The sequence below is a fragment of the Macaca nemestrina genome, chromosome 2 (genome assembly GCF_043159975.1).
Source record: "Macaca nemestrina isolate mMacNem1 chromosome 2, mMacNem.hap1, whole genome shotgun sequence".
In the NCBI taxonomy this organism is placed as follows: domain Eukaryota; kingdom Metazoa; phylum Chordata; class Mammalia; order Primates; family Cercopithecidae; genus Macaca; species Macaca nemestrina.
The window spans coordinates 40,934,005-40,949,122 of NC_092126.1; the positions used below are offsets into that span (position 1 = coordinate 40,934,005).

Genomic DNA, 15,118 nt, shown 5'->3' on the forward strand with positions numbered 1-15,118 from the left:
TTATTCAATTTTTTGGAAGAGTTTGAGTTAAATTCGTATTTCTTCCCTAACTGTTTAGTAGAATTCACAAACAAGGCCATCTGGCCTTGGAGTTTTCTTTGTGGGACGATGTTTTTGTTTTTGTTTTGAGACAGGGTCTCGCTCTGTTACCCAGGCTGGAGTGCAATGGCGTGATCCAGGCTCACCACAGCCTAGACCTTCTGGGCTGAGGCAATCCTCCCACATATTTTGTCTGTCTTTTGGTTGTTTCAGCTGAGAAGGTAAATCTGGTTCCTGTTACTCTGTCTTGGCCAGAAGCAGAACCAAATCATGACTTCAAAAAAATACAGCTTTGTGGCCGGGCACTGTGGCTCACGAGGCCTGTAAATCCCAACACTTTGGGAGGCTGAGGTGGGCAGATTGCTCAAGCAATCTGCTCAAGCTCAGGAGTTTGAGACTTGCCTGGGCAACATGGTGAAACCCCATCTCAACTAAAAATATAAAAATTAGCCTCGGGTGGCTGAGGTGGGAGAATCACTTGAGCGCAGGAGCCAAGACTGTGCCACCTCACTCCAGCCTGGGCAACAGAGTGAGACCCCTTCTCAAAAAACAAAACAAAACAAAACAAAAAACTTTGTAAATATATTTTGAAAGCACTGAATTATGTACTTTTAGAGTATTAATATTATGGCGTGTAGATTGTATCTCAATTTTAAAAAGCACCATCCTCCAAGGGTTTGTCTGCAGCCCTGGGACTTTGAACAGTTTGACCAGGTACCAAGCACCTTCCCATCTTGGGACTTTGCATTTTGTCTTCTCTCTGCCTAGAACATTCTTCCTGCAGAAACACTGATTTCATTTAGGTCTCAGCTCAAATGTCACTTTATCTAAGAGGTCTTCCCTGACCAAACCATTGACACTAGTATCCATCCCACCCCTGTCATTTCTATGCCCAGCTCTGTTTTTCTTTATTCTGCCTTTTATGGTTGAACATATTTTATCTTTGTTTGTGTTTTTGTCTCTGCTGACTAGAATATAAATGTCTGAGAGCAGGGACTTTATTTATTGACTGCATTATTCCTAGCATCTAGAATACTGCTTGACTCATAGTAGGTCCCCAGTAAACATTTGTGGAATGACCAAATGAATGAATAAACCTTGAACAATATATGTGTAGTGACAGGTTTGATGTGCTAGCTATATTATTTTTTTCTAACTCACAATAATATGTATATATAACTATTAAAATTAAAACTTACATCTGTGCACTTTATAAACTCATTTCATGTATCACCTATTGGAATATATGGCACACTTGGGATATACTGAGTTAAATAAATGTAAACAAGTTTCTTCACTGCAGGACTTATAAGAACCTTTAACATGCCGGGTGCGGTGGCTCGCGCCTATAATCCCAGCACTTTGGGAGGCCGAGGCAGGCGGATCATGGGGTCAAGAGATCGAGACCATCCTGGCTATCATGGTGAAACCTCGTCTCTACTAAAAATACAAAAAAATTAGCCAGGTGTGGGAGCGGGCACCTGTAGTACCAGCTACTCTGGAGGCTGAGGCAGGAGAGTGGCGTGAACCTGGGAGGCAGTGAGCTGAGATCGCACCACCGCACTCCAGCCTGGGCGACAGAGCGAGACTCCATCTAAAAAAAAAAACGAAAAAAACAATAGAACCTTTAATATGCAAACATATATTAGAGGTGTAGTGATAGGATACATTGTCCTTAGGGCTTCCCACAGGGGTCATTTTTTGCATGTGATTCTGAACTACTGAACTACGTTCCATAGAAAACATTCTGAAACACATTGCATGATGCATGTAAGAAAGTAACACCATGCCTGGTACATCATTGGAACTCAATCAGTATTTCTCTCTACAGCCATATAAACTTCTATAACTTTTTTCTGAGTAACTTTGGATGTGAAATTGGTTTCTGAGGAAAAATGTTTTCCTCAAGATTGATTTTTAGGAAGATTTTGTGATAACATAGCCGGAGCAGCAGGGAGAGGGGCAACACGGTCGCAGCCTTATATTAGAAGCGTGCATTTGCAAAACCTGTGTTCTGAAGCGCCTGGGCTCTCCATGGCGTTACTTTAGAAGAATGAATTTGTTAAACCTCTAATTCTGCCACCAGAGTCAGGCCCGATTGAGGACATTGCCCACCCAGGCTTTCCTCAGGAATAGACACCAGATTCCCAGATTAGATACTTCTCCACTCCATTAGATCTGCTATTAAGAAAAGGAAGACTTGGCCGGGTGTGGTGGCTCACGCCTGTAATCCCAGCACTTTGGGAGGCCGAGGGTGGTGGAGGTCAGGAGTTTGAGACCACCCTGACCAACATAGTGAAACCCTGCCTCTACTAAAAATACAAAAAATTTAGCCAGGCGTGGTGGCACCTTTAATCTCGGCTATTCGGGAGGCTGAGGCAGGAGAATCGCTTGAACCCAGGAGGCGGAGGTTGCAGTGAGTAACTCTGAACCTTTCTGGAGCTGAACTTTTCTGGAGTGGCCTACACCCCTGGGATGGCCAGGACTTCCCTAGGCATCTGGATCCCAGAGGTCCTGCTCCCCTGAGGCCATGCCATCTTCAAGGAGGTGCTAAGTTGGAGGTGCCCTCAGTCACCCTGTACCCCACTGAACTCCAGGGACTCTCAACTCTGCAGTTTCTCTTCTTCCAAACTCAGAAAGAGTAAAAATGTGGCAGCATGATGATGAGAAGGAAGAGAATGATAATTTTGATGACGGGGTACTGAATGGGCAGAAATGGTGTGGAAGGCCCATGCTAAGCACATTGCATTTGCTGTCTTTGAATCCTTACAAATGCTATCGTGGTAGTTGCTGCTGTTATTTCTGTTTTATAGATGAAGAAAATACAGCAAAGTTTCACACAACCAGCAACAGTTTGAGCTACCTGTTGACTCCTATTCACTGTCAGTCTCGTTGTGTAGGAAAATCCTCCCTGACAGCACAGTGGATCCTTGTGCCTCTGGGAAGGGGAGCTGAAATCCCAGGAAGAAGTGGGTGTGGCTGGACTGTCACACCTCCCCTGCCCTTCTTACTCCTCACCCAGCGTCCTTCAGAGAGCTAGGTGCTCCGGTTGTGATCTCAATCTCACTTCGGAGATTTGCAAGCTGCTTAAGGAAGCCTTCTCTGTGACTTCCACACTGATTATTCTCACAGGCTGCCTGCTTTCTTGCAAACCTGTTTCTGGTTTTCTTCCGAGAAGTCACATTGCCTGTGTCCTCCCAGAACCTAAGAGGCAGGAGCTGGCTGGCCTCGGGCCAGCAGCCAGGCTCTCCTGTGGCTGCGGGACCCCCAGGCTTTGGAGCAAGCCTGCTCTGAGTTCTTTCCCGCAGGGGTTTGGGATCCTCATCTCACTTTACATTGTCAAGGGCCCAACCCTGGGAGCCTCTCTTCCTCCCCGTCTGGTCCCCGCTTCTCCACTGTGGGGTTCCCTCTGGCTGTACCATCTCCATGCTCTCAGCCCTCTACTCCCGTCTCTGACGTTGGAACCCCACTTCACCTCGGCTTTCGGCTGTGTGACTCCCCTCACCCCAATTTTCTCTTGTCATGAATCAGGAAGCCCCAAACCTTAGCCAGAGCCATGGAGTTTTGTGTTTGTTTTATTGTGATAAAGTGTACATAACATAAAAGTTACCATCTTAACCATCTTTAAGTATATAGTGTATTCACTTTGTTCTACAACCATCCCTCCCGTTCATCTCCAGAACTTTTTCACCTTCCCCAACTGAAACTCTGTACCTATTAAACACTGACTCCCCATTCTCCCCTCTCCTCAGTCCCTGGCAACCACTATTCTGCGTGCTTCCTTTTCTTTTATTGATATCATATTTTTGCATGTTTTGAGGACACGGTAATAATCAAATCCAGGTAATTAGCATATCCATCACCTCAAACATTCTTTCTTTGTATTGGGAACATTACAGTTCTTCTCTTCTAGCTATTTTGAAATTTGCAATGAATTATTGTTAACTATAATTTCCCTACTGTGCTATGAAATACTAGAACTTACTCCTTCTATCTCTTTGTATTTCTGTACCCATTAACTAACTTCTCTTCATCCCCCCACCCACACACCCTTCCCAGACTTTGGTGTCAATCATTCCACTCTCTACCTCCATGAAATCTACTGTTTTAGCTCCCACATATGAGTGAGAACATGCGATATTTGTCCGTACCTGGCTTATTTCACTTAACATAATGACCTCCACTTCCCTCCATGTTGCTGCAAATGACAGGATTTCTTTTCTTTTCTTTCTTTTTTTTTTTTTTTTTTTTTTTTGACACGGAGTCTCGCACTTGTCAGGCAGACTAGAGTTCAGTGGTGTGATCACTGCAACCTCCCCCTCCCGGGTTCAAGCAATTCTTCTGCCTCAGCCTCTCAAGTAGCTGAAATTACAGGCACCTGCCAACATGCCTGGCTAATTTTTGTATTTTTAGTAGAGATGGGGTTTCACCATGTTGGCCAGGTTGGTCTCGAACTCCTGACCTCAGGCGATCTGCCCACCTCAGCCTCCCAAAGTGCTGGCATTACAGGCATGAGCCACTGTGCCCAGCCTCATTGTTTTTTTACGGATGAATAACATTCCATTGTGTGTATATGCTACATTTTCTTTATCGTTCATCCACTGAAAGGCACTTAGGTTGCTTCCTTACTCTTGGCTATTGTGACTAGCGCTGCAATAAACATGGCAGTGCAGGTATCACTTCAATATACTGATTTCCTTTCCTTTGAGTATGTACTCAGCAGTGGGATTGCCGGACCATATGGCAGCTCGACTTTTAGTTTTTTAAGGAATTTCCATACCATTTTCCATAGTGGCTGTACTAGTTTATATTCCAGCAATATCCAAACATTCTCTTTTCTTCACATCTTCCCTAGCATTTGTTATTTTTTGTCTTTTTGATAATAGCCATTGTGACTGGGGTAAGATGTTATCTCATTGTAGTTTTAATTTGCATTTCTCTGATGATTAGCAATGTTGATAATTTTTTCATATACCTGCTGTCCATTTGTTTGTCTTCTTTTGAGAAATGCCTATTCAGGTCTTTTGCCCTTTAAATCAGAATTTTATTTTATTTTCTCTTGCTAGTGAGTTGTTTGAGTTTCTTATATATTCGGGTTATTAATCCCTTGCCCCTTAAACACTAACTCCCCTTTTTCCCCTCTCCTCAGTCCTTGGCAACCACCATTCTACTTTCTTTCTTTATTTTTTCTAAAATGAAGTCTCACTCTGTCACCCAGGCTGGAATGCAGTGGCGTGATCTCGCCTCACTACAACCTCCACTTTCTGAGTTCAAGTGATTATCCTGCCTCAGCCTTCTGAGTAGCTGGGATTACAGGCATGCACCACCACACCTGGCTAATTTTTGTATTTTTAGTAGGAATGGGGTTTCACCGTGTTGGCCAGGCTGGTCTCAAACTCCTGGCCTTAGGTGATCCACCCACCTTGGCCTCCCAAAGTGCTGGGATTATAGGCATGAGCCACTGCGCCTGGCTTCTACTTTCTGTCTCTGAATTTGACTAATCTAGATGCCTCATTTAAGTGCTATGATAAGTAGAATAATATTTGTCCTTTTGTGTGGCTGGCATATTTTAATTAGCACAATCTGTTCAAGGTTCATCCATGTTGCTGCATGTTCTGAATTTCTTTCCTTTTTTTTTTTTGAGATGGAGTCTCGCTCGGTTGCCAGGCTAGAGTACAGTGGCATGATCTCAGCTCACTGCAGCCTCTGCCTCCTGGGCTGAAGTGATTCTTCTGCCTCAGCCTTCCGAGTAGCTGGGACCATAGGCGCGCGCCACACGCTAAAAATTTTTGTATTTTTAGTAGAGACGGGTAGTATTTTCACCGTGTTGGCCAGCATGGTCTCAATCTCTTGACCTTGTGATCCACTTTGGGATTACAGGCATGAGCCACCGCACCCGGCCTTCTGTCCGTTTTAAAGCCGGATGACATTCCACTGTATGGATATACCATGTTTTCATGATCTGTTCATCTGTGGATGGACACTTGGGTGGTTTTCACCTTTTTGCTATTATGAATAATGCTGCTATGAGCATGGTATATAAATATCTGTTCAGGTCCCTGCTTTCCTTCTTTTGTCTTAGAGTTCTTGTGTGCCTATTTTTTCTGTTGGCTAGGGATAGAAGGCTGCTAAGCCCCTCAGTTTACAATATTGGAAACTGAGGTACAGATGGAGAGGTCACTAGCCTAGGGTGAGACCTAGCTAGCTGGAGAGCCGGATCTTGGGCTTCTTGACCCTGCCGAGCGTGTCCTCCACCCCGTCCCACTACCTCCTGCTTTGGCCCAGGCCTTGGGCCTCTAGGGTGGGATGCTGACCAAATCCTCTGCCCACTTACAACAGGGCAGATGTCTCTGGGCCTCCCCACCCTCTGTCTCCCAGCCCTGCCCTCTGCCCAGCCAGCCTCTGGAACTTCGCATCTTTCTTCCATCAGTGGAGAACAGCAGTGGGCCCTGGGTCTCCAGACACCGCTTCCCACCTTGGGGCTCTTGGGCCCAGCTCCACAACCTCTCTGTCTCCGTCTCCTCAGCAAGGGCCCAGTGTTTTCAAAGAGCAAAAGCCTGGCTCTTCTCCTGCACCCTCAGAAGCTGGGACATTTCCACCCTGGCTTCTGCCCAAACCTCAGACACAAGTGCTGTTGTCTTCTCAGAGGGGCCTGAACCTGGCTTTTCCCCGCACACTTGAATCCACATTCTTTCTGGAGATGGGGAGGAGAGGAGGACATTGGAAGGACAGGCAGAGGAAAAGGAACATTTATTGAGAGTTTTTTTTTTCCTGAGCCAGGAGCTTTACCAGGGGGCTTTATGCTCAGCAGGCCTTAGGCCAGCTTTAGAGTGGGCACTCTCCATAGGCCCCAACTAAGAATGGGGTGCAGGCAGAGCTGGCCTGTCCCCCACCAAGGGGAAGCTGCCCTTCCCCTGCCAGCAGTGATGTGGGAGGAATTTCCCTCTTTCCCTTCATGGGGAAGCATGGCTGCTGGCCTGAGATGATGCAATCCAGCCCTGCAGGCCTGGGCCTGACCCTTTGTCCCTGCTGCATCAGCCACGCTGCTGAAATGCCTCACTGATCTCCACTGTGCCCAGGGCAGTGCTCGCTGGTAGAAAGGCCTTCCTCACATTGCTGACAGATCTCTTCCCAGATCTTCTTTTGCTGTCTGTCCTCAGAGCGGTGATAGCAGTTACTACCGACCAGACTTTTCTTGAAGGCCTCATACTAAGGTCTCTTACAAGGATGCCTTATTTCATCCTTGTGACAATTCTGTGAAATTGAGATTAGTGAAGTGAGAGTAAATCACTTTCCAGGTGAGCACAGCTGCTCTGCAGCCAGTGTACCTCAGTACTGCTGCTCTATTGGTAAAATAGTGAAGTACTCTCTACCACTGGAAAAGTGCTGCTGCCGCTGCTGCCCTGCGCCCAGGGGCCCTTCCCAGACCCACTAGCCAGACTTGGAGCTGAGGGAGCCCCCTCCAGCCACAGACCTAGAGTCAGCTCAGTGAGGCTTGGACTCAGTGGTGAAGGTGTGAGTGGAATATGCAACTCCCCACACCCAACTCTTAGCACAGCCCGGGCTCATTCCAAATTTGTCAGCATCCCAAAATCCAAGTGTTTTTCCACTTCCCTTGCTGACAATCAGGTCATATATGGCAGTTAATGTGGCGTTTTGCCTGAGTTTCAGAACTTCATGTTGGTCACTGTTAGAAGTCACGTGACCAGTTTGGGCCAAGCACACCAGCCTGACCAATAGATCTGAGACCTCCCCTGTCTGCCATTGTGTTGGGTGATGCTACCTTCCCTGGGCCTCAGTGTTGCCTCTGTCGGCCTGTGCTCCCCACGCCCTGGCTCTGGTGACTGGGGCTCCTCCTCCCTTTGGGCTGCCTCTGGACAAAGACCTTGCACCCGCATCAGTGGGATCTGTATCCAAATGAGATACACCCCATAGTTGTTGCAAAGGATAAATGAACAAAATATAAATTGTGAGTTCCTTGAGGAAAAGGGCCGTGCCCACCATTGTATCTCTGATGTCAGCCCAGACCTGGCATCTATTAGGTGTTTAATTATTGTTTATTGAGTGAGGGGGGAAACAAGTCACCTTGCAAGGGGCTTGGCACATAGCAGACCTTAGTAGATGCTATTGTTGCAGTGATCGCTTTAATATGATGTATATTATTGTTGTTTTTATTGTTATTTTTAGAGACAGGGTCTCACTATATCACCTAGGCTGGAGTGCAGTGGCATGATCATAGCTTACTACAGCCTCAAACTCCAGGGTTTAAGTGATCCTCCCACCTTGGCCTCCTAAGCACTAGGATTACAGATGTGAGCCACTGTGTCTGGTTTACATTATTTATGAGGTGGCTTGATGGTTTCAAGAATAGGTCCCGTCACCTGTATGGATCATGGGCCACTGACATGTGTCCTTGTGTCTAGGGAGGTCCAAGAGTGAGGCTTGAGCCCCTGACTTAGGGATATACCTCTCCACCCAGAGTTGTGTGAATTGAACCCTGAGTCCTGTGTACCTGGATATGTTCACTCATTCATTCTGCAAATAATTGCTAATGTATCCATCTCTCTTTTGGGCTCTGAGGATGTAGCAATTGGCAAATCGAAGTCCCTGCTCTCATGAAGCTTATGTTTCAGTGGGGTGAGGAGACAGAGCATAAACAAATACATATGGTGTCAGGTGGTGATAAGTGCTGCGATGAAGAATAAGACAAGGTAAGGGAATCACAGTGAGGCAGGGGTTGCTCTCTTGTTTTGGCTGGTCAAGGAGGGCCTTCCTGATAAGGGAATGTTGGAGCAGAGACCTAAAAGAGAAAGCTGCACCTGTATCTGGAAGAGAATCTCAGTCAGTGGGAGTATCAGGTGCAAGGGCCCTAAGGCAGGGGTGTGCCTGGCCTGTGTGGGGAATAGCTAGGAAGCCAGAGTGGGGAGCAAGTGAGAGCATGGCTAGTAGGAGAGAGGTCAGGTAGGTAGCTGGAAGGGATTGATCTCGTGGGGTTTTGTAGGTAAATGAGAAGCCGTTGGAGGATTTTTGAGCAGAGGAAGGACATAATCTAACGTGTTTAAAACATGGGTACTTCTCAGTTCCTTATCCCTCTGCCCTCCTGGCCCGGCGAGTGAGAAGAGCTCACTCTGGCCCTGGTGTGGATGGAACACAGAGGAACCATGACAGAATCGGAGAGACCAGTAAAGAAGCTCCTGATGGTGGGCTTGGGCATTGGTGGAGGAGGTGGTAAGAAGGGTAGATTCTGGATGTGTTTTGAAGGAGGAGACGACAGGATTTGTCGATGGAGTATATGAGGTTATTAGAGAGGGAAGCATCTTTGGCCTGAAGAACCAGTAGAATAGAGTTACATTTATCAAGATTAGGAAGAACAGTGAAAAACAAGTTTTGGGGGGAAATCAAGAGTCTAATTTTGGACATGTTAAATCCAGGATGCCTTTCACACATACAAGTAGAAGTCAAGGTGGCAGCTGGATATCTAAGCCTGTAGGAGGGGAGACGTATGGGCTGGATGGAAATCTGGGTGGTGACCTATAAAGCTGCAGGATGAGAGATCACCAAGAATGTGACTGTGGTTAGAGAAGGACCCACCAATGTTTAGAGGCTGGGGAGAAGAGGAGACAGGGCAGGACCAGTCACTGCAGTTGGATAAAGACCAAGGCCAGAGTGGCATCCTGCAGCCAAGTGAAGAAGGTGCTTCACAAAGGCAGGGACCATCAACTGCATGAGAGGCCGGCCAGGAGCCCAGCAGGGTGAAGAACTGAGAAGCACCCATTGGATTTAGTGACATGGAGGTCATTTGAGACTTGACAAGATCCGTTTTGATGGAATGGTTGGAAATGAAAGTCTAATGAGAGTGGGTTCAAGAAAGAGTGGTGGAGAGGAGGAACGGGCAGCGAGGATAGGCAAGAAGTGTTTCTGTAAGGGGGAAGACGGAAATGAACAGTAGTGGGAGGGAGAGGTGAGGCCTAGGGGCGGGGTTTTAATTTGTAATTTTTTTGTTTGTTTTTAAGACAGGATCTTGCTCTGTCACCCAGGCTGGAGTTCAGTGGCATGATCACGACTCACTGCAGCCTTGACCTCCCACAATCCTCCTACCTCAGTCTCCCCAGTAGCTGGGACCACAGGCCTGGCAAATTTTTGTATTTTTTGTAGAAACAGAGTCTCACTTTGTTGCCCAGGCTGCTCTCAAACTCCAGGGCTCAAGTGATCCTCCCAGCTCAGCTTCCCAAAGTGTTAGGATTACAGGAATGAACCACTGTACCCAGCTTTATTTGTAAATTTTTGTGCTTCATTTTTTTGTATTTTTGAGTTTTTAAAAAATATTTATTTATGTATTTATTATTTTTTGAGACAGAGCCTCACTCTATCACCCAGGCTGGAGTGCAGTGGCACAACCTTGGCTCACTGTAACCTCTGCTTCCCAGGTTCAAGCGATTCTCCTGCCTCAGCCTCCTGAGTAGCTGGGACTACAGGTGCCTGCCACCACACACAGCTAATTTTTGTATTTTTAGTAGAGACGGGGTTTCACCATGTTGGCTAGGCTGGTCTCGAACTCCTGACCTCAGGTGATCCACCTGCCTTGACCTCCCAAAGTGCTGGGGTTACAGGCGTGAGCCACTGTTCACGGCCAATGTATTTTTGTTTTAAGATGAGAGAAATTAGAGTACGTTTACCTGCTGGTGGAAATAAACCAATAGAGAATAGGATGATGAAGGAACAACAGTTGCAGCAGTGTCCTCGCACAGGTGGCAGGGACCGGGAGCCAGTGCCCAGCTGGAGAGGGTGGTCTTAGGAGCAGGGCTGGGTCATCCACCCTAGAGAGAGGGCATGTGTTTTACAGGAAGGGAGGTGTGTTGATTTTTTTCTCATATAACTTTTTTTATTGAGATAAAATTCACATGCGAAATTCATATGTACAGTTCAGTGGTTTTTAGTGTATTCACAGAGTTGTGCAACCACATATTGCTGATTGATTAACAAATCAGTAATCGTTGTAATCACTGCCACTCATTCCTGAAAGTATCCATCCCCTCCCTTGCTCAAAACCCCCCTTACCCATGAGCACTCACTCGCTATTGTCCCCCCTCCTCAGTCCCTGAAACCATTAATCTACTTCCTGCCTTTATGGATTTGCCTACTCCGGATGTTTCATGGAAACGGAATGCGATGGCACATGGTCTCTTGCGCCTGGCTTCTTTCACTTAGCACAGTGTTTTCCAGGTTCATCCTGCTGCAATGTGTATCAGAATTCCATTCTTTTTTATGATATTCTAGTGTACGGATATACTACATTTTGTTTTTTGTTTTTGAGATAGAGTTTCACTCTTGTTGCCCTGACTGGAATGCAATGGCGCGATCTTGGCTCACTGTAACCTCTGCCTCCTGGGTTCAAACAATTCTCCTGCCTCAGCCTCCTGAGTATCTGGGATTACAGGTGTGTGCCATCACACCCAGCTAATTTTTGTATTTTTATTAGCAAGGGGGTTTCACCATGTTAGCCAGGCTGGTCTCGAACTCTTGACTTCAGGTGATCTGCCTGCCTCAGCCTCCTGAAGTGCTGGGATTACAGGCGTGAGCCACTGCGTTTGGCCATATACTACATTTTGTTTATTCTTTCATCAATCAATGGACATTTGGGTTGTTTCTGCTTTTGGCCATTGTGAGTAATATTGCTGTGACTGTTCATGTGCAAGTTTTCATGTGAAAACTTGCTTTCAATTCTCTTGGGTATATACCTAGAAGTGGAATTGCTGGGGGTCATTTGGTAACTCTATGTTTAACACTTTGAGGAATTACCAAACTGTTTTCCAAAGTGGCTTCACTGTTTCACATTCCTCCCAGCAGTGTGTGAGGGGCCCCATGCCTCTCAGGTGGGTGATGTGGGGTGCAAGCATGTGGAATTTATCTCCTGTTGGATCCCTGTTTCAATTCCTGAGCTGAGAGTGCAAGCTTTGGCAGAAGAGGAGGGGCGGGTGGTGGTCACCCAGGCAGTGGGAGAATGATGGAGAAGGATGGCGGACACTCTGAAGGCCCTGGAAGTTGATGCTCAGGCCTTTAAAGGGGGAGAAGCCAGTGCACTCATGAATTTTCGCTTCCCTGCTACCCTTGGCTGCCCAGGCGCAGGTGCGGAGTAGGTGGAGAGTTTGGTGTAAGCAAGTGGAGTGAATGCAGGAAGCAGCCTCCAGGCTTCTGTCCTCCAACTCTGTCCTCACCCCTCCTTTTAGACCTGCTGTTCTTCACAGGCTGTGGGGATGCCACTGCTGACTCCCTGCTCAAAGACAGGCTGGTGTGAGAAGCAGAGCAAGGCTTGGAATCGGATGGGCGTGGGTTCAAATCCTGCCTCTACTGCTCATTAGCCATATGAACCTAAGCAAATCACTAGCCTTGCCCTGCCTCTGTTTCTTCACCTGTCAAATGCCAGCCTCCCAGAGGGATTGCAAGGTGGAGTGGGATTATAGGCCAGTGCTCCCAGTTGCCTCCCTGTTTCTCTGCACTGCCAGGCCCCCATCTGTTCGCATGATATTCCTGGCCTCTAGTTACACAGCTGAGACCCCTGCTGTCCTTTCCCCTTTCTTCTCTTCCTTCCCTGAGAGCAGCATTGAGGATTCTAGGTTCCTCTAAGAATCCCACAGAACCATAGACCATCTCCCCAGAATGTGTACACACATATGCAGTTTGTACACCAATTCTGGGGATCATGGGCCTTGTGAAAACTTATCCCAAGACCCCCTCACTCCATTCCCCACAGCTGCAGGAGTGTGGCCTCCAGCATGAGCAACCCCTAAAGCTGGTGGCCGGCGCTTCTCCCCTGATGCTATCCTTAAGCCAGGGTGTTGAGGGAGGTTGGGGCCACTGGCAAAGGGACTCTTCCCTGTCACCAGGGAGCCAATTGGTGCCCACTACAGGACTTTAGCCCCCTTCCCCTTGGGGAGTCCCAGGTGTCCTGGCTGTCTGCACCCTGCCAGCATTTTGGAGAAGTTCAAGAAAGCAGCCGTTTTTCTAGGAACAGTGCGTGGTGAGTGCATCAGCCCTTTTGCCCAGCACCCAACCCCACTCTATACACACCCATTACCCAGAAAGGGGAGCACAAATTAAAATAGTAAATACCCTTCATCACTATGTTTGTACAACTAAGTGACATTATTTTTTTGAATCTGTTCTTAAGCTTCCTCACCTTATTCTTCTGTAAAATGGGCATAATCATTCCTGCCTCCCATGACGGGTTTGTGAATTAGAGATACATAGAAAACTCTAGCATGGGGCTGGGCACGGTGGCTCATGCCTGTAATCCTAGCACTTTGGGAGGCCAAGGCAGGCGGATCACTTGAGGCCAGGAGTTCAAGACCAGCCTGGCCAACATGGCAAAACCCCATCTTTGCTAAAAATACAAACATTAGCGGGGAGTGGGGACATGCGTCTGTAATTCCAGCTACTTGGGAGGCTGAGGAACGAGAATCACTTGAACCCAAGAGGCAGAGGTTGCAGTGAGCTGAGATTGTACCACTGCACTCCAGCCTGGGTGATGGAATGAGACTCTGTCTAAAAAAAAAAAGAAAAAGAAAAGAAAAAAGAAAACTTTAGGTATGGCCCTTGGAGGCATATTATCTCTAGAAATTGTTTTCTCTATTGCTTGATATTCCATGACCCTTATTTCACCCTGAAGGGGTGTCATAAAAGTTTTTGTTTTTGTTTTTTTGAGACAGAGTTTCACTCTTGTTGCCCAGACTGGAGTGCAGTGGCGCGATCTTGGCTCACTGCAACCTCCCCCTCCCAGGTTCAAGTGATTCTCCTGCCTCAGCCTCCCAAGGTGCTGGGATTACAGGTGCCTACCACCATGCCCGGCTCATTTTTGTATTTTTAGTAGATATGGGGTTTCACCTTGTTGTCCAGGCTAGTCTCAAACTCCTGACCTCATGATCCACCTGCCTCGGCCTCCCAAAGTGCTGGGATTACAGGTGTGAGCCACCGCTCCCTGCCGTGTGTCATAACAGTTTAAAAGTCAGTTTTTAGTGATTTCCCCTAAAGCCGGAGTGGGCTGTTTTAACCCAGTGATGGCATTTCCTGTAGAGTGCAGATGATTCGTCTAGTCGTTCTGCAAGTATTTTTTGAGCCTTCCTTGGGTGCCGAAGATTTTGTGGGCCCAGGGAAATGAAAGCCAGGCTCCTACATTCTGGGACTCTATCCCATGGTGAGGAGCTGAGCCAGGCCCAGAGGCCCAAACTTGGAGGAATCGATGACACATGCAACAGGAAGGGTTCAAAGATGGAGGTCAGAAGCTGGGCGCTCTTGTGAGGAGGAGGGGAGATGGACTGCATCCCAGCTGGTGGGCGGCTGGGACGGCCAGTGGAGAGGAGGGGAAAGGGCATTCTAGATGGAGGTCATGGCTTGGGCAAAGGCTTGGAATGGAGATACAGCCCAGCCGGTTCTAGGATGGCCAGACAGTGGTGGTTCTGGTTGAAGAAAAATGACTGGACAGGCTGGGACACTTGGACCTTAGGGAAATAGGAACACCTTTCTTCCTGGTGTGTGGCCTTTAGTGGGTTCCTGTAACTCCTGGACCTCAGTGTCCCCATCTATACTAGGAGGATGGTAATATCTTCCTTCCAAGGCTGTGAAGAGGACTGAGAGAGCGGGTGTGTATAAAGCCTTTGGCACAGTGCTGGCTGCCAGCAGGAGCACGGTGGGTGGGACCACTTTTAGCCAAAGATCTTGACCGTACCCTGGGCTGTGGGCCAATGTCGGAGCCCCTAGAGCTCATGCTGTGACTTTTCTCCCTCTGGAAGCCTGGGTGGAGGAGGGAGAGAGAAGGTGGCTCACGCCTGTAATCCCAGGCATGGGCAGTTTCCCTAGTATTTCCCAGGAGGGAGCAGGAAGGGGACAAGGGAGGAGGAGAAGCAGAGAAAAGGGGGAGAGGTGAGGCGGAGGAGGAGAAGGTCTTAACCATTACATCAGGGCCCCAGGCTGGTGCCCCTCCATGCTGGCTGCCCTCCTGCCTGGGACTGCATGCCTTGCCAGCATGTGGGGCTTGCCTTGGCATCTGAAGTCCCCAGGCTCCCAGCAGTTCCAGGGTCTCTGT

The 15,118-nt window shown here is 47.8% G+C and overlaps 1 protein-coding gene across 7 annotated transcripts in view; it reads left to right on the forward strand.

The window, feature by feature from the left end:
• The window catches only part of LOC105469940 (muscle RAS oncogene homolog), a 59,068-nt gene that overhangs the window by 28,513 nt on the left and 15,437 nt on the right, over nucleotides 1–15,118 (forward strand). The window lies entirely within an intron of this gene.